At 38.7% G+C, this 14,975-nt stretch overlaps 1 pseudogene; it reads right to left on the reverse strand.

The window, feature by feature from the left end:
• Positions 1 to 13,441: 13,441 nt before the first annotated feature.
• LOC119511079 lies at positions 13,442 to 13,846 on the reverse strand (annotated as a pseudogene).
• Positions 13,847 to 14,975: the final 1,129 nt, after the last annotated feature.

Consider the following 14,975-nt stretch of genomic DNA (forward strand, 5'->3'; position numbering starts at 1 on the left):
TCATGGTTATGTATTTATGAAATTACTTTTATACATATTAATGTAAGGTATTTTACTTTGCATGTCTCTTGAGCCCGTATTACCTCTTTTCCTCCAAAAAGAGGTTGCTGCTTTTTACCATGTATATGTTTAGGTTTAGGAATAGGTAGCAGCATTAAAATTCATGGTAGAAGATTTAGCCTTAAAATATTACCTTAGGTTTAAGATAAACTTCAAGGTAAACTTATTTTTCCAATTCAGTATTATTGAGATATATTCACATACCCTACAGTCATACACAGTGTACAATCAGTTGCTCACAGTACCATCATATAGTTGTGCATTCATCATCAAAATCAATTTTTGAACATTTTCATTACTCCAAAAATAAAAAATAAAAATAAGAATAAAAATACAAGTAAAGAAGAACACCCAAAACATCCCATCCCCCCATTCATTTAATTTTTGTTCTCATTTTTCTACTCATCTGTCCATACACTGGATAAAGCAAGGTAAACTTAAGAAAAATGGCATCAATTGCAGGAAAATCATTTGAGAAATTCCAACATTTCCATGGTAAAAACTTTCAGAAAACTAGAGATAGGAGGGAATAAAGGCCAAATATTTTGAAAAGCCCATAGTCAGCATCATACTCAGAAGTGAAAGACTGAAACATTTTCCCTAAGATCAGGAGTGAGACAAGGATGCCTGCCTGCACTGCTTCTATTCAACTTTCAATACAGTGATGAAAGGTCTAGCCAGAGCAATTAGGCAAGAAAAGGAAATTGAAGGCATTTAGATTGGAAAGGAAGAAGTAAAACTGTATTTGCAGATAACACGATCCTATAGACAATCCTAAAGAATCCATAAAAAAGCTGCTAGAGCTAAGGAATTTAGCAGTTTTAGGGTACAAAATCGATGTCCAAAAATTTTTTGATTTCTTACTTCACTTGGGCCTCTAATACTTGTCCTACCTCCTCCTAAACTATACCTCTACTTCAATATATATATATATATATATATATATATATATATATTTTTTTTTTAAGTAATAAACTACACCTGGCAGTAAAGCATTCTCTTCAGAGCCTGCTAAATATTTTTGCACCTCTTTCAAGCAGTTTTCTAATTTTGCTTGATGCTTTCTGTATGTAAAGACTTTCCATCTCTTTTACACCAGCATTTTGAAGAATTTGTTTCTTAAATGTCAACTCCCTAATACAAGTATTGTTTTTAAGAAGTTTCTGCACTTTTTATATACCTTGTATTAATAAAAATACCAATGTAAAAAAAAGAAAACTGTTTTGTTTCTGTATCAGCAAGGAACAATCCTAAAAGAAAATTAAGAAACACTTCATTTGCAGTGGCATCTAAAATAATAAAATACCTAGAAATAAATGTAATATCCAGGTTATTTAAAGATCTCTTACAACTCAACAACAAAAAGGACAACCCAATTAAAAATTAGGCTAAGAGCTTGAATAGACATTTCTTCAAAGAAGATATACAAGTGACCAATAAGCACATGAAAAGATGTCTACCATTAATCATTAAGGAAATGCACCTCAAAACCACAATGGCATACCATCTCACATCCACTAGGATGGGTATTATCAAAAAGATATAAGTGTTGGTGAGGATGTGGAGAAATCAGAACCCTCATGTATTGCTGATGGGAGTGTCAAATGGTGTAACCACTGTGGAAAACAGTTTGGTGGTTCCTCAAAAGTTAAAACAGAATTAACACATGACCCAGCAATTTTACTTTTAGGTATATACCCAATAGAATTAAAAAACAGGGACTCAGGGGGGTGGGGCAAGATGGCGGAGTGGTGAGGTGCAGAATTTCGTCTCTCCCCTAGAGCAGCTGGCAATTACCCAAGAACTACATGAAACAGTGTTTTCGGGGTCTCCAGTAGCCAGTCACACATTGGACGCAAGTTTGGAATTGGAGGAAAAGCTGAGATCGCAGCAAACATTGTAAGTTCCCCGGACCAGGGGTCTGGCATCCCTCCCAACCCAGATTTCACAGACTGTCTTGCTGCTGACTCCCTGAAAGGGGGGGCGGGGGAACAGCAATCTGCTGAGGGCAAGAAGAGGGGCTCAACTCAGCCTCAACTTCAGAATTAATTAACAAATTAGTTAACTAATTTTGGGAGCTGGGGTGCTAAAGAAGGGTTGGGCTCCGAGAAGTGGGGGCACGTAAAAGCGGGCACCCATTCCCAGACTCCAAAAAAGCCATTTTTTTTCCCCTACATTTTGTCCCTTCTGGCTTCTTGCTGATCCCTTATCTTTTTGCATTTCAATAGCCCCAGCAGGGGTGGAACTGAAGCTGTTGGAGAGTAATTATCAGACAATAGCCCAAAGCATATCTTTAAATGCTCTATTCTGACACTGACAAAACTTCCAGGCTGGGGAAAGACTTTTAAAAGGGACTCTTTTTTTCTTTTCTTTTCTCTTTTTCTTGTTTTTCTTTTCTATTTTTTTTTTTTTTTTTTTTTCAATCTAAAAGTAACGTGGTTATTTTCTATCGGAAAGCCCAGGTTGAGGGACTACGCTGGGCTTGGGGGGAGTCAGAGTACCCACAGCGTCTTTGAGTTCCGTATTCACTACTGAAGGTCTCCACCCCCGTCTTTTAATTGGCAACTCAGGCTGACCAAGGAATCTACCTGGTGATGCCCCAAAGAGGAGAGGGGAGAAGGGAATAGTGCCCCTGAGAGACAACTGGAGTTCTGAGGATTGGGAGAGTGGAGGGAGGTCCAGCTCAACTGTCAGTCCTACTTTTGGGAACTCAGACCCCAGGGGCTGGAATTCAGATTCCAGCTCCAGTCAGCCACACACCCGACAGGATCAGAGTTACCAGGAGAACTAAAGTCTCCACACCTCCTTACACTGGTGGGGGAGCTGCGGGCTGGCAAGCACCACCTGCTGGACAAGAGAGGAAAAGCACCAATTCTAAAGGCCTCATAGGAGGGTCTCATTCTCAGGAAAACGCCATAACCTCCCAATGAGACCTGGGCCTTACTAGACTGGGAAAATCTGACTAGGGTCGACCATATCTGAGGAGACCCACTCACAAAAAGGTTACATAGAGGCAGAGCAAGAAACAGAAAAAACGAGGGGAAAAATTCTGATCAACTAAATAGAACCTAAGTTAGAGGTCTAGAATAAGTTGAACTGAATAACAGAGGCCAGAGAACAAAGCCAACCAACAGGAAAACCACTAGGTAAAAGAAAACAAGCTCCAAAATAAACTAATCAAGAAAATCAGATGCCTAGACAACTTAAGATAACAAGCCATACCAGGAAACACAAAAATATGGACCAGCCAAAGGAACAAACTAATAGCTCAGCTGAGATACAGGAGTAGAGGTAACTAATGCTGAATAAATTCAATGAAATGAAGGAAGATATAGCTAAAGAGCTGAAGGATATAAAGAAGACACTGGATGACCATAAAGAAGAATTCATAAACTTAAAAAAACAAATGGCAGAACTCATGGGAATGAAGACCACAATGGAGGAGATGAAAAACACAATGGAGGGACACAACAGTAGATTTGAACAGGAAGAAGAAAGGATCAGTGAACTGGGAGACAGTTCATTCGAATTCATACACACAAATGAACACATGGTGAAACAAATGGAAAAATATGAGCAGAGTCTTAGGGAGCTGAGTGACAACATGAAAAGCACAAATATACGTGTTAAGGGTATCCCAGAAGGAGAAGAGAGGGGAAAAGGGGCAGAAAGAGTAATAGAAGACATATTCACTGAAAATTTCCCAACTCTTATAAAAGACAGAAAATTAGAGATTCAAGAAGTACAACGTACCCCAAATAGAATAGATCCCAATAGACCTACTCCAAGACACTTACTGGTCAGATTGTCCAATGTCAAAGACAAAGAGAGGATTCTGAAAGCAGCAAGAAAAAAGCGATCCATAACATACAAGGGAAAGTCGATAAGACTATGTACCGATTTCTCCGCAGAAACCATGGAGGCAAGAAGACAGTGGCATGATATATTTAAGATACTGAAAGAGAAAAACTGCCAACTAAGAATTCTATATGCAGCAAAACTTTCCTTCAAAAATGAGGGAGAGATTAAAACATTTTCAGACAAACAGACACTGAGAGAGTTTGTGAATAAGAGACCAGCATTACAAGAAATACTAAAGGGAGTGCTACAGGCTGATAGGAAAAGACAGGAGAGAGAGAGTTGGAGAAGAGTGCAGAAATGAAGATTATCAGGAAAGTTAAAAGGAGAGAGAGGAAAAAATAAGATATGACATATAAATTCCAAAAAACAAAATGGTAGTAGAAAGTACTGCCCTTACAGTAATAACACTAAATATAAATGGATTAAACTCCCCAATAAAAAGACACAGACTGGCAGAATGGATTAAAAAACAGGACCCATCTATATGCTGTCTACAAGAAACTCACTTTAGACACGAGGACAAAAATAGACTGAAAGTGAAAGGTTGGAAAAAGATATTTCATGCAAACAACAACCAGAAAAAAGCGGGAGTAGCTATATTAATATCAGACAAGTTAGACTTCAAAAGTAAAACAACTGAAAGAGACAAAGAAGGACACTATATATTAATAAAAGGGTCAATTCATCAAGAAAACATAACAATCATAAACATTTATGCACCAAGCCAGTATGCCCCAAAATTCATGAGGCAAACACTGCAATCACTGAAAGGAGAAATAGATACCTCTACAATAATAGTTGGAGACTTCAATACACCACTCTTATCAATGGATAGAACATCTACACAGAGGATCACTAAAGAAACAGAGATATTGAATTGTATGATAAATGAACTAGACTTGACAGACATTTATAGAATACTACATCCAACAATAGCATGATACACTTTTTTCTCAAGTGCTCATGGAACATTCTCTAGGATAGACCACATACTGGGTCACAAAGCAAGTCTCAACAAATTTAAAAATATTGATATTATACAAAACACTTTCTCAGACCACAATGGAATGAAGTTGGAAATAAATAAAAGGCAGAAGGTCATAAAATTCACAAACATATGGAGGCTAAACAACACCCTCTCAGAAAACCAGTGGGTAAAGGAAGAAATTACAAGAGAAATTAGTAAATACCTCGAGGCAAATGACAATGAAAACACAACTTATCAAAACTTATGGGATGCAGCAAAGGCGGTGCTGAGAGGGAAATTTATTGCCCTAAATGCCTATATTAAAAGAGAAGAGAGGGCAAAAATTGAAGAGTTAACTGTTCACCTGGAGGAACTAGAGAAAGAACAGCAAACTAACCCCAAAGCAAGCAGAAGGAAAGAAATAACAAAGATTAGAGCAGAAATAAATGCAGTTGAGAACAGGAAAACAATAGAAAAAATCAACAAAACCAGAAGTTGGTTCTTTGAGAAAATCAATAAAATCGATGCACTGCTGGCTAGGCTAACAAAAAAAAAGAGAGAGAGCAGATGCAAATAAATGCAATCAGAAATGGGAAAGGAAATAGAACTACCGACCCTGCAGAAATTAAGGAGATAATGAGAAGATACTATGAGCAACTATATGCTAATAAACTAGACAACTTAGATGAAATGGACAACTTCCTAGAAAAGCATAAACAACCAACATTAACTCAAGAATAAATAGATGATCTCAACAAACCAATCACAAGTAAAGAGATTGAGTCAGTCATCCAAAAGCTTCCAAAAAGGAAAAGCCCAGAACCAGATGGTTTCACATGTGAATTCTACCAAGCATTCAAGAACGAATTAGTACCAATCCTGCTCAAACGCTTCAAAAAACTTGAAGAAAAGGGAAAGCTACCTAACTCTTTCTATGAAGCCAACATCACCCTAATACCAAAACCAAAGATACTACAAAAAAAGAAAATTATAGACCAATTTCTTTAATGAATATAGACGAAAAAATCCTCAACAAAATACTCGCAAATCGAATCCAGCAGCACATTAGAAGAATTATACACCATGACCAGGTGGGATTTATTCTAGGTATGCAAGGCTGGTTCAACATAAGAAAATCAATTAATGTAATACACCACATCAATAAATCAAAGCAGAAGAACCACACGATCATCTCGATTGATGCAGAAAAGGCATTTGACAAAATTCAACATCCTTTCCTGATGAAAACACCTCAAAGGATAGGAATAGGAGGGAACATTTTCAATATGATAAAGGCAATATATGAAAAACCCACAGCTAACATCACACTCAATGGGGAGAGACTGAAAGCTTTTCCTCTAAGATCAGAACAAGACAGGGATGCCCACTATCACCACTGTTATTCAACATCGTGCTGGAAGTTCTAGCTAGAGCAATTAGGCAAGAAAAAGAAATAAAAGTCATCCAAATTGGAGAGGAAGAAGTAAAACTTTCACTATTTGCAGAAGACATGATTCTATATGTAGGAAATCCAGAAAAATCTACAGCAAAGCTACTAGAACTAGTCAATGAATACAGCAAAGTAGCAGGCTACAAGATCAACACGCAAAAATCTGTAGTGTTCCTATACACAAGTAATGTGCAACAAGAGGAGGAAATCAAGAAAAAAATCCCATTTACAATAGCAACCAAAAGAATCAAGTATTTATGAATGAACTTAACCAAGGACACAAAAGACCTTTACATAGAAAACTATAAGAAACTGCTAAAAGAAATTGAACAAGACCTAAAAAAATGGAAGAACATATCATGTTCAAGGATTGGAAGACTAAATATAGTTAAGATGGCAATTTTTCCTACACCGATTTACAGATTCAATGCAATACCAATTCAAATCCCAACAACTTACTTTACAGAAATAGAAAAACCAATAACTAAATTTATTTGGAAGGGTAAGGTGCCCCGAATAGCCAAAAATATCTTGAGAAAGAGGAACGAAGTGGTAGGTCTCACACTACCTGACTTTGAAGCATATTACAAAGCTACAGTGCTCAAAACAGCATGGTACTGGCATAAGGACAGATATACTGACCAATGGAATCGAATTCAATGTTCAGAAGTAGATCCTCACATCTATGGACAACTGATCTTTGATAAGGCAGTGAAGCCAAAGCAACTAGGAAAGAGCAGCCTGTTCAATAAACGGTGTTTGGAGAACTGGATATCCATTTCCAAAAAAATGAAAGAGGATGCCCATCTCACACCTTATTCAAAAATTAACTCAAAGTGGATCAAAGACCTAAACATTAGCACCAAGACCTTAAAACTCTTAGAAGAAAATGTAGGGCAATATCTTAAAGATCTTGTGAAAGGAGGTGGTTTCTTAGACCTCACACCCAAGGCGCAAGCAACCAAAAAACAAATAGACAAATGGGATCTCCTCAAAATTAAACACTTTTGTACATCAAAGGACTTTGTCAGAAAAGTCAAAAGGCAACCTACACCATGGGAAATGATATTTGGAAACCACATATCAGATGAGGGTTTAATATCCCGAATATATAAAGGAATCCTGCATCTCAATAACAGAAAGACAAACAATCCAATTAAAAAACGGGCAAAAGACATGAACAGACATTTTTCTGAAGAGGAAATACAAATGGCTCAAAAACATGAAAAAATACTCAACTTCACTGACTATTAAGGAAATGCGAATCAAAACCACAATGAGATATCATCTCACACCTACCAGAATGGCCATTATCCAAAAAACAGAAAATGACAAGTGCTGGAGAGGATGTGGAGAAAGAGGCACACTTATTCATTGTTGGTGGGAATGTAGAATGGTGCAACCACTCTGGAAGACAGTGTGGAGGTTCCTCAGGAAGTTAAATATAGATTTGCCGTATGACCCAGCTATTCCATTGCTAGGTATATACTCAGAGGAACTGAAACTTAAGACACAAACAGACATTTGTAAACTGATGTTTATTGCAGCATTATTCACAATTGCCAAGAGACGGAAACAGCCCAAATGACCATCAATGGACGAGTGGATAAACAAACTGTGGTATATACACATGATGGAATATTATGCAGCTGTAAGACAGAACAAAGACATGGATCACGTGGATGAACCTTGAGGACATTATGTTGAGTGAAGTTAGCCAGAAACAAAAGGACAGATTCTGTATGGTCTCACTAATATGAACAGACATTAATGAACAAACTTTGGGAGTTAAAAGCTGACAACACAGGCGACGAGGAGATAGAAAGAGGGCAGAGACCAGCTATTTGATGCTGAAGGACTACAGAATGTTTAGGATTGATTGCATAGATCCAGAAATAGATAGCATAATACTCTGTGATGGTAGCACAGTATTGTAAGTACACTGAACAAAGATGTCTGTGAGTAAAGCTGAAAGAGGTGGGATAGAAGAATGTATGACACCAGAGGTAAAGATAGATGATAAAGACTGGGACTGTATAACGTGGCAAAAACTGGAGTGGCCAATGACTATTACTAAATATACAAATATAAAAATGTTTTTGCATGTGGGAAAGCAAATGAATGTCAACCCTGTAGAGAGTTGAAAAGGGGATGGTATTCAGGAAAAAACATAATCAAAGCAAACTGGAGTCTATGGTCAACAGTAACATTGTAATATACCTCCATGAAATGTAACAAAGGCAATATGCCAATGCTAAATGTATATGAGAGGGGGATATAGGGGAGGAATATGGGATTCTTGGTAGTGGTGTTATTTGCTGTCCTTACTATTATATTGTATTGTATGACATGTAATTTTTCTTTTTATCATTTTTTTTCTTATTGCTAAAAATACAATTTTCCTTGTAGTAATCAATATGTTCAAGTGCTGATTGTGGTGATAAATGTACAACTTTATGATGATACCATGAACAACTGATTGTATACTGTGGATAAATGTATGGTATGTGAATATAACTCTATAAAATTGTAGGAAAATATATATATAGGAGTAAAAGTGTTGGAGAAAACATGGTGAGAGGGATGTACCTATCTACTGTTGATGAGCAGGTAGAATGGTGTAGCCTTTCTGAAGGTCAGTGTGGTTGTTCCACAAAAAGTTAAGTATGTGGGGACCAAAAGGTCCTGCAACCTCATTATGGGATATGTCATTTGAAGATCTGAGAGCAGAGACATGAATGGACATTTGCAAACTGGTGTTCATGGAGGCAGTAATCATGATTTGCAAAGGGTGCAGATGACCTAAGGGTACATTGACTGAAGAATGGATTGGTGTACTGTGGTGTACACATACAGTGGAACATTGAGCAACTACAAGGAGTGAAGCTGTGAGACACACAACGAGGTGAATGGATCCTGTACACAGTATTTGAGTGAAGTACATCAGAAATAAAGGCAAACACTTTAATGCCTCACCAATATGGACTAACTACAATGTGTGAACTCAGAATTGAATCTTAGAACATAGCCTAATGTGGACATAATTATTGTAATAGTCCCTAGATTGTAAACTCTTACAGCAGTTAACTCTATCCCTGAATTGTAATGCCTGTCTCTAAACTTTGAGATGCTGATCCCTTAGTATATAACCTGATTGGTCTCTGAACAATGCGTATCTCTGAGACAACTGAAACTCAAAGCTAGAGCTCGGCAGATATGAATGTCAGTATTAGTGCCTACAGCCACTGTTAAAAAAAGAAAAAAAAAAAAAAAAAGCTGAAAAAGAGCCCAGACTTCAATTAGTGATATGAATGAAGCAGGTCTGGTTAAGACAAGGGCAAGCCAGGCCAAAGGGTAAAGGTCGAAAAGGACTGTGTTTTAAAACTTCAACTTCTGTATGAGACCAAGGGAAGAGATATCTATTTGGTACAGGATCTAAATTTTCTAAACGGTACAACTCTACAGTCGATTTGTTCAAATACCACAATTGCATGGAACTTTGAATAGGAAGTGAGATACGGTAGGTTAGTATAGGCTGGAGTGAAATAGTGACACATCCCAGAGTAATTTGGGCAGATAATAAAAAATATATTTACAGCCTCCCCCTCCCTAGCCCCGAGGATCTGGGGGAAGGTGCGGAAGTGTTGGACATCCTCACCTGGACTGGTGTTGATGTTGTCACAAACATTGGGACTGGCGGTTTGATGTGCTGAGCCCTCGATCATGGGACTTCCCCTTGTGAAGCTCGTTACTGCAAAGGAGAGGCTAAACTTGCATATAATTGTGCCTAAGATTCTCCCCCTGAGTACCTCTTTGTTGCTCAGATGTGGCCCTCTCTCTCCCTAACTGAGCCATCTCGACAGGTGAACTCGCTGCCCTCCCCCCTACGTGGGACCTGACCCCCTGGGTTGTAAATCTCCCTGGCAACGCAGAATATTGACTCCCGGGGATGAATCTGGACCCGGCACTGTGGGACTGAAAGTATCTTCTTGACCAAAAGGGGGATGCAAAATGAGACCAAATAGTTTCAGTGGCTGAGAGATTTCAAATGGAGTCAAGAGGTCACTCTTGTGGACATTCTTATGCACTATATAGATAATACCTCTTAGGTTTTAATGTGTTGGAATAGCTAGAAGTAAATACCTGAAACTACCAAACTCCAACCCAGCAGTCTGGACTCCTGAAGACAATTATGTAATAATGTAGATTTCAAGGGGTGACCGTGTGATTGTGAAGACCTTGTGGATCACACCCCCTTTATCTAGTGTATGGATGAGTAGAAAAATGGGGATAAAAACTAAAGGACAAATGGGGTGGGATGGGGGGGATGATTTGGGTGTTCTTTTTTCACTTTTATTTTTTATTCTTGTTCTGGTTCTTTCTGATGTAAGGAAAATGTTCAGAGATAGATTGTGGTGATGAATGTATAACTATGTTATCATATTGTGGACAGTTGATTGTATACCATGGATGATTGTATGGTGTGTGAATGTATCTCAATAAAACTTAATTTAATAAAATAAAAAATAAATAAATAAAAACAGGGACTCTAAAAAATTCTTGAACACCAATGCTCACAGCAGCATTATTCACAATAGCCAAAAGGTGGAAAACACCCTATTATCCATTGACAGCTGAATGAATAAGCAAACTTATCCATTGAAATTCTTAATTCTCTAGCAATGTTGAGCAAGTTCAGGGCAAGACTAAAGAAAATGTATAGTGCACTTCACCTGGGCTAGGAAACTGGCAAGGTAGGCACTACAAAGAGACAATGTAAGGCTAACAATGGTGCCCAAGCTTTGTATTAAAACAAGAGAGGCAAGCAGAGGGTCAACAGACTATGAAGTTGAGCAAGTGTACGTAATATGGAGTAATAAAGGTTGTGGTACATCATGGAAGGCAATAAAGGAGAATTTCTTCATCTCACCCCAGGGAAGAAAGGATATTTTAAACCAAACCCTTAAAAACACACAACCATAATGGAACAGATTAATACATTTGATTATATTCAAATTCTCTATTTATTAGAAGGCATCACAAAGACAGTGTGTAGAAGACACTAGTGGGAGCCACAGAGTATGGAGAAGATATTTGCAGTACATGTTAGTGACCAAGGATTTATAACCAGATAAGGAAATCCTATAAATCAACAAGTAAAAGACAGAAAAACAGAAAGGAAAAATAAGCAAAAGATGTGAATGGGCATTTCTCAAAAAGAGGATATCCAAATGGCCAATAATCATGAAAATGTGCTCAATCTTATTAGTAATTAAGGAATGAGATACCATTACACACACAGCCTGAGTGGCAAAGCTTTTACAATTCTGACAATAACAAGTGTTGGTGACAATTTGGAGCCAACAGGAACATACATGCACTACCTATGCAAATGTAAAGTGGTATTAGTAATGAGAGCAAATACATTTAGTGCTTACTTTCTGCCAGGCTGTGTTCTAATCAATTGACTGCATTAACTCCAAGTCTTCACAACAGTACAGTGGGTTAAATACTGTTTAATCACCTTGTTCTCTTGTATTGCAGGTGAGGAAACCAAGGCACTCAGAAGTTTAGTTACTTGCCAAGGTTTGCACAGACAAGAAGAGTTAAAGCCAGGACACAGTCCCCAGCAATCTGGCTCACGTCTGCCCTTCTTATCCACCAAGCAACATTGCCTCATACAAGTTATTCAAGGCATTTAAAAAGTGACTGGGGGTGGGGGGGCAGGACAAGATGGTGGCATAAAGAGGAGTGGAGTTTAGTTAGTCCCTTGGAGCAACTAATAAACAACCAGGAACAACTAGTAAATGATCTGGAATAACTGCTGGGGGTCAACCGTGACTGTCCACACATTGTGTGCCAACCTGGATTGGGTGGAGTAGCTGAGATCACCACATGAAATCTGTAAGTAGAAACTGTGGAACCATGCCAGGGTCCCCCTCCCTCCCCCCCTCCCCATGGCAGGCTGAGCTGCAAAACCTCGCTGTGGTAGAAAGCAGTATTCTCGGAGTGAGTATAGCTCAGCCCAGCTCCAACTGGGTTTTTTGTTTCTGTTTATTTTCTACATGCTGACATCTTTATTCATACAGCTTAATCTGGCAAAGTCTGAGTACAAACATGTTGATTATTTCCCTTTGGAATTGGCAAAACCAGAAAAAAAGTTAATTTTGAATATTGTGCCAGTTTGAATGTATTATGTCCCCCAGAAAAAGCCATATTCTTTGATGCAATCTTGTGGGGCAGACATAATAGTGGGGATTAAGTTGGAATGTTTGGATTCGGAGATATGCCCCACCCAACTGTAGATGATAACTGATGGGATATTTCCACGGAGGTGTGGCCCCGCCCACTCGGGGTGGGCCTTGATCAGTGGAGCCATATAAATGTGCTGACTCAAAAAGACTGAACGGAGTGCAGCTGTGAGTGACGGTTTGAAGAGGAGCAAGCTTGCTAGAGAGGAATGTCCTGGGAGAAAGCCATTTTGAAACTAGAACTTTGGAGCAGATGCCAGCCATGTGCCTTCCCAGCTAACAGAGGTTTTCTGGATGCCATCTGCCATCCTCCAGTGAAGGTACCTGATTACTGATGTGTTACCTTGGACACTTTATGGCCTTAAGACTGTAACTGTATAGCCAAATAAACCCCCTTTTTATAAAAGCCAATCCATCTCTGGTGTTTCGCATTCTGCAGCATTAGCAAACTAAAACAAATATATACCATCAAAAAATAAATATTCACTTAATAGGGTCTTATCTGTCTGATTATCAAAAGTTTTTCTTCTTCCCAAATAAAGGTCCTGAGAGAAAGTCAAGATTCCTTAGAATGAAAAAACAATATGCCTTCTAAAGCAATGAGCTTGCAAAATGATGTAGCAGACTGCTAGACACACTTAATGTAAAAGGAACTTAATGTTTACTGAAAAAGGAAATTGGAAGTAGGACCATAAACCTTTATGAAAATTTATAACAATCCCTTTACCTAATTTACTTTTAGTAACTTCATGTGTACCAAAGAGCAATTGGACACAGTTTAAAATGAGAGTTAGCAAAGTTTCTTTTTCCATAAAGCAAATTTGTAAATCTTTCCCTTTTTTCGAGCTTCTTCTATTGTGTTGAAGAGTTACTGTGTTCTTTCAGATCTTTGCTTTAGTGGCTGGTTTCCAAACTGACTGGACTTTCCAGGTGTGTGGTTCCTGCATAGGGTTTTCCTGTCACTGGATCTATGATTTTTCCCACTTTGAAAATTATCTCAGCTAGTTCATACTTCACATGCTTCATTCATGGAACAGTTAATGCTTTGAGAAGCACGATATCCCCAGCTGTGCACTGCTGGGGAGCATCATGAGCAAAGTAGGTTTAACTCTTATTAAAATACTTTAATAAATAGTTATCCAGAATGAGCCTGGTCACTCTCACTTTAGCAGTCTTTTGCATTGCTGTCCCAGTCACCTCTTCCACAATCCATTTGGCATGGACGGATGATCAAGCTATTGACATTATGTGGCTTTGGTCACCTCAGGGTTTAGGTTGGTCCAGTTGTGCCTCCAACTGGGGTTTTAATTAACAAATGTGGACTGCTGAATACAAGCTACAAAAATAACAAGCAGACAGGGGCTTTTAGTGACAACTGACCTTAAAGAGCCAGAAAACTGTGTCCCAGGAAAAGGAGTCCAGAAGACCAATCACTGTCTCTGGCCAAAGGGAAAACTGGGGGGCCATGGACTGGCTCTGAAAGGGAGATTTCTTTCCCTTTTTCTCTCAACCTGAGTGGCTCAGTGGAGAGAGCCTCAGCCATTTTCAGTTTGCAGTGCTCTGACCCAGACAGGGGTGGAGATAACAGAGTCAGAGAGACAAAGAACAATTCAAATGCAGAAGATAACTTCCTAGGGGGTGTATCTTCCCTAAGAGGAAGGAGGTGGGGCCCAGCTCTACTGCCATCTGCCCTTCAGAACTCAGACCCTGGAGCCTGGGGGAAACAGGCAAAATGGAAACTAAAGGGGCCACATCTCCTTACACCAGTTGGGAGTGACAGGCTGATGGGCACCACCTGCTGGGCAGGTTAGAAAAAGCACAGCAGCTAGAGACCTCACAGGAAAGTCAATCTAACAAACACCCTCAGGGAAACTTGAAACTAAATATAACCCCATTCTGAGATCTGAACCCATTCTGATCTGGGAAAATCTGATTGAGGTAGCTGGGGAAGCCAGATGCCTAGACAACAGAGGACTACAAACGACACTAGGAAGTTTGGAGATGTGGCCCAGTCAAAGGAACAAACTTACACCTCATTCAAGATACAGTTGAGATATTGTTTCAATTTAATGAAACAATCAATTAAAGATTTTCAAAGAAATATGCTAAATTAAATCAAAAAACAAATCAATGAATTCAGGGAAGATAATTGCAAAAGAGAAGAATATAAAGAAAATACTGGGTGAGCATAAGATAGAAATCAAGTTTGAAAAAACCACTGGCAGAATCTCTGGAAATGAAAGGCACAACACAGGAGATGAAAGACACAATGGAGACATACAACAGCAGATCTCAAGAGGCAGAAGAAAACACTCAGGAACTGGAGAACAAGACACCTGAAAGCCTACACACAAAAGAACAGAGAGGGAAAAGAATGGAAAAATAT

The sequence above is a fragment of the Choloepus didactylus genome, chromosome 16 (genome assembly GCF_015220235.1).
Source record: "Choloepus didactylus isolate mChoDid1 chromosome 16, mChoDid1.pri, whole genome shotgun sequence".
NCBI classification, from domain to species: Eukaryota; Metazoa; Chordata; class Mammalia; order Pilosa; family Megalonychidae; genus Choloepus; species Choloepus didactylus.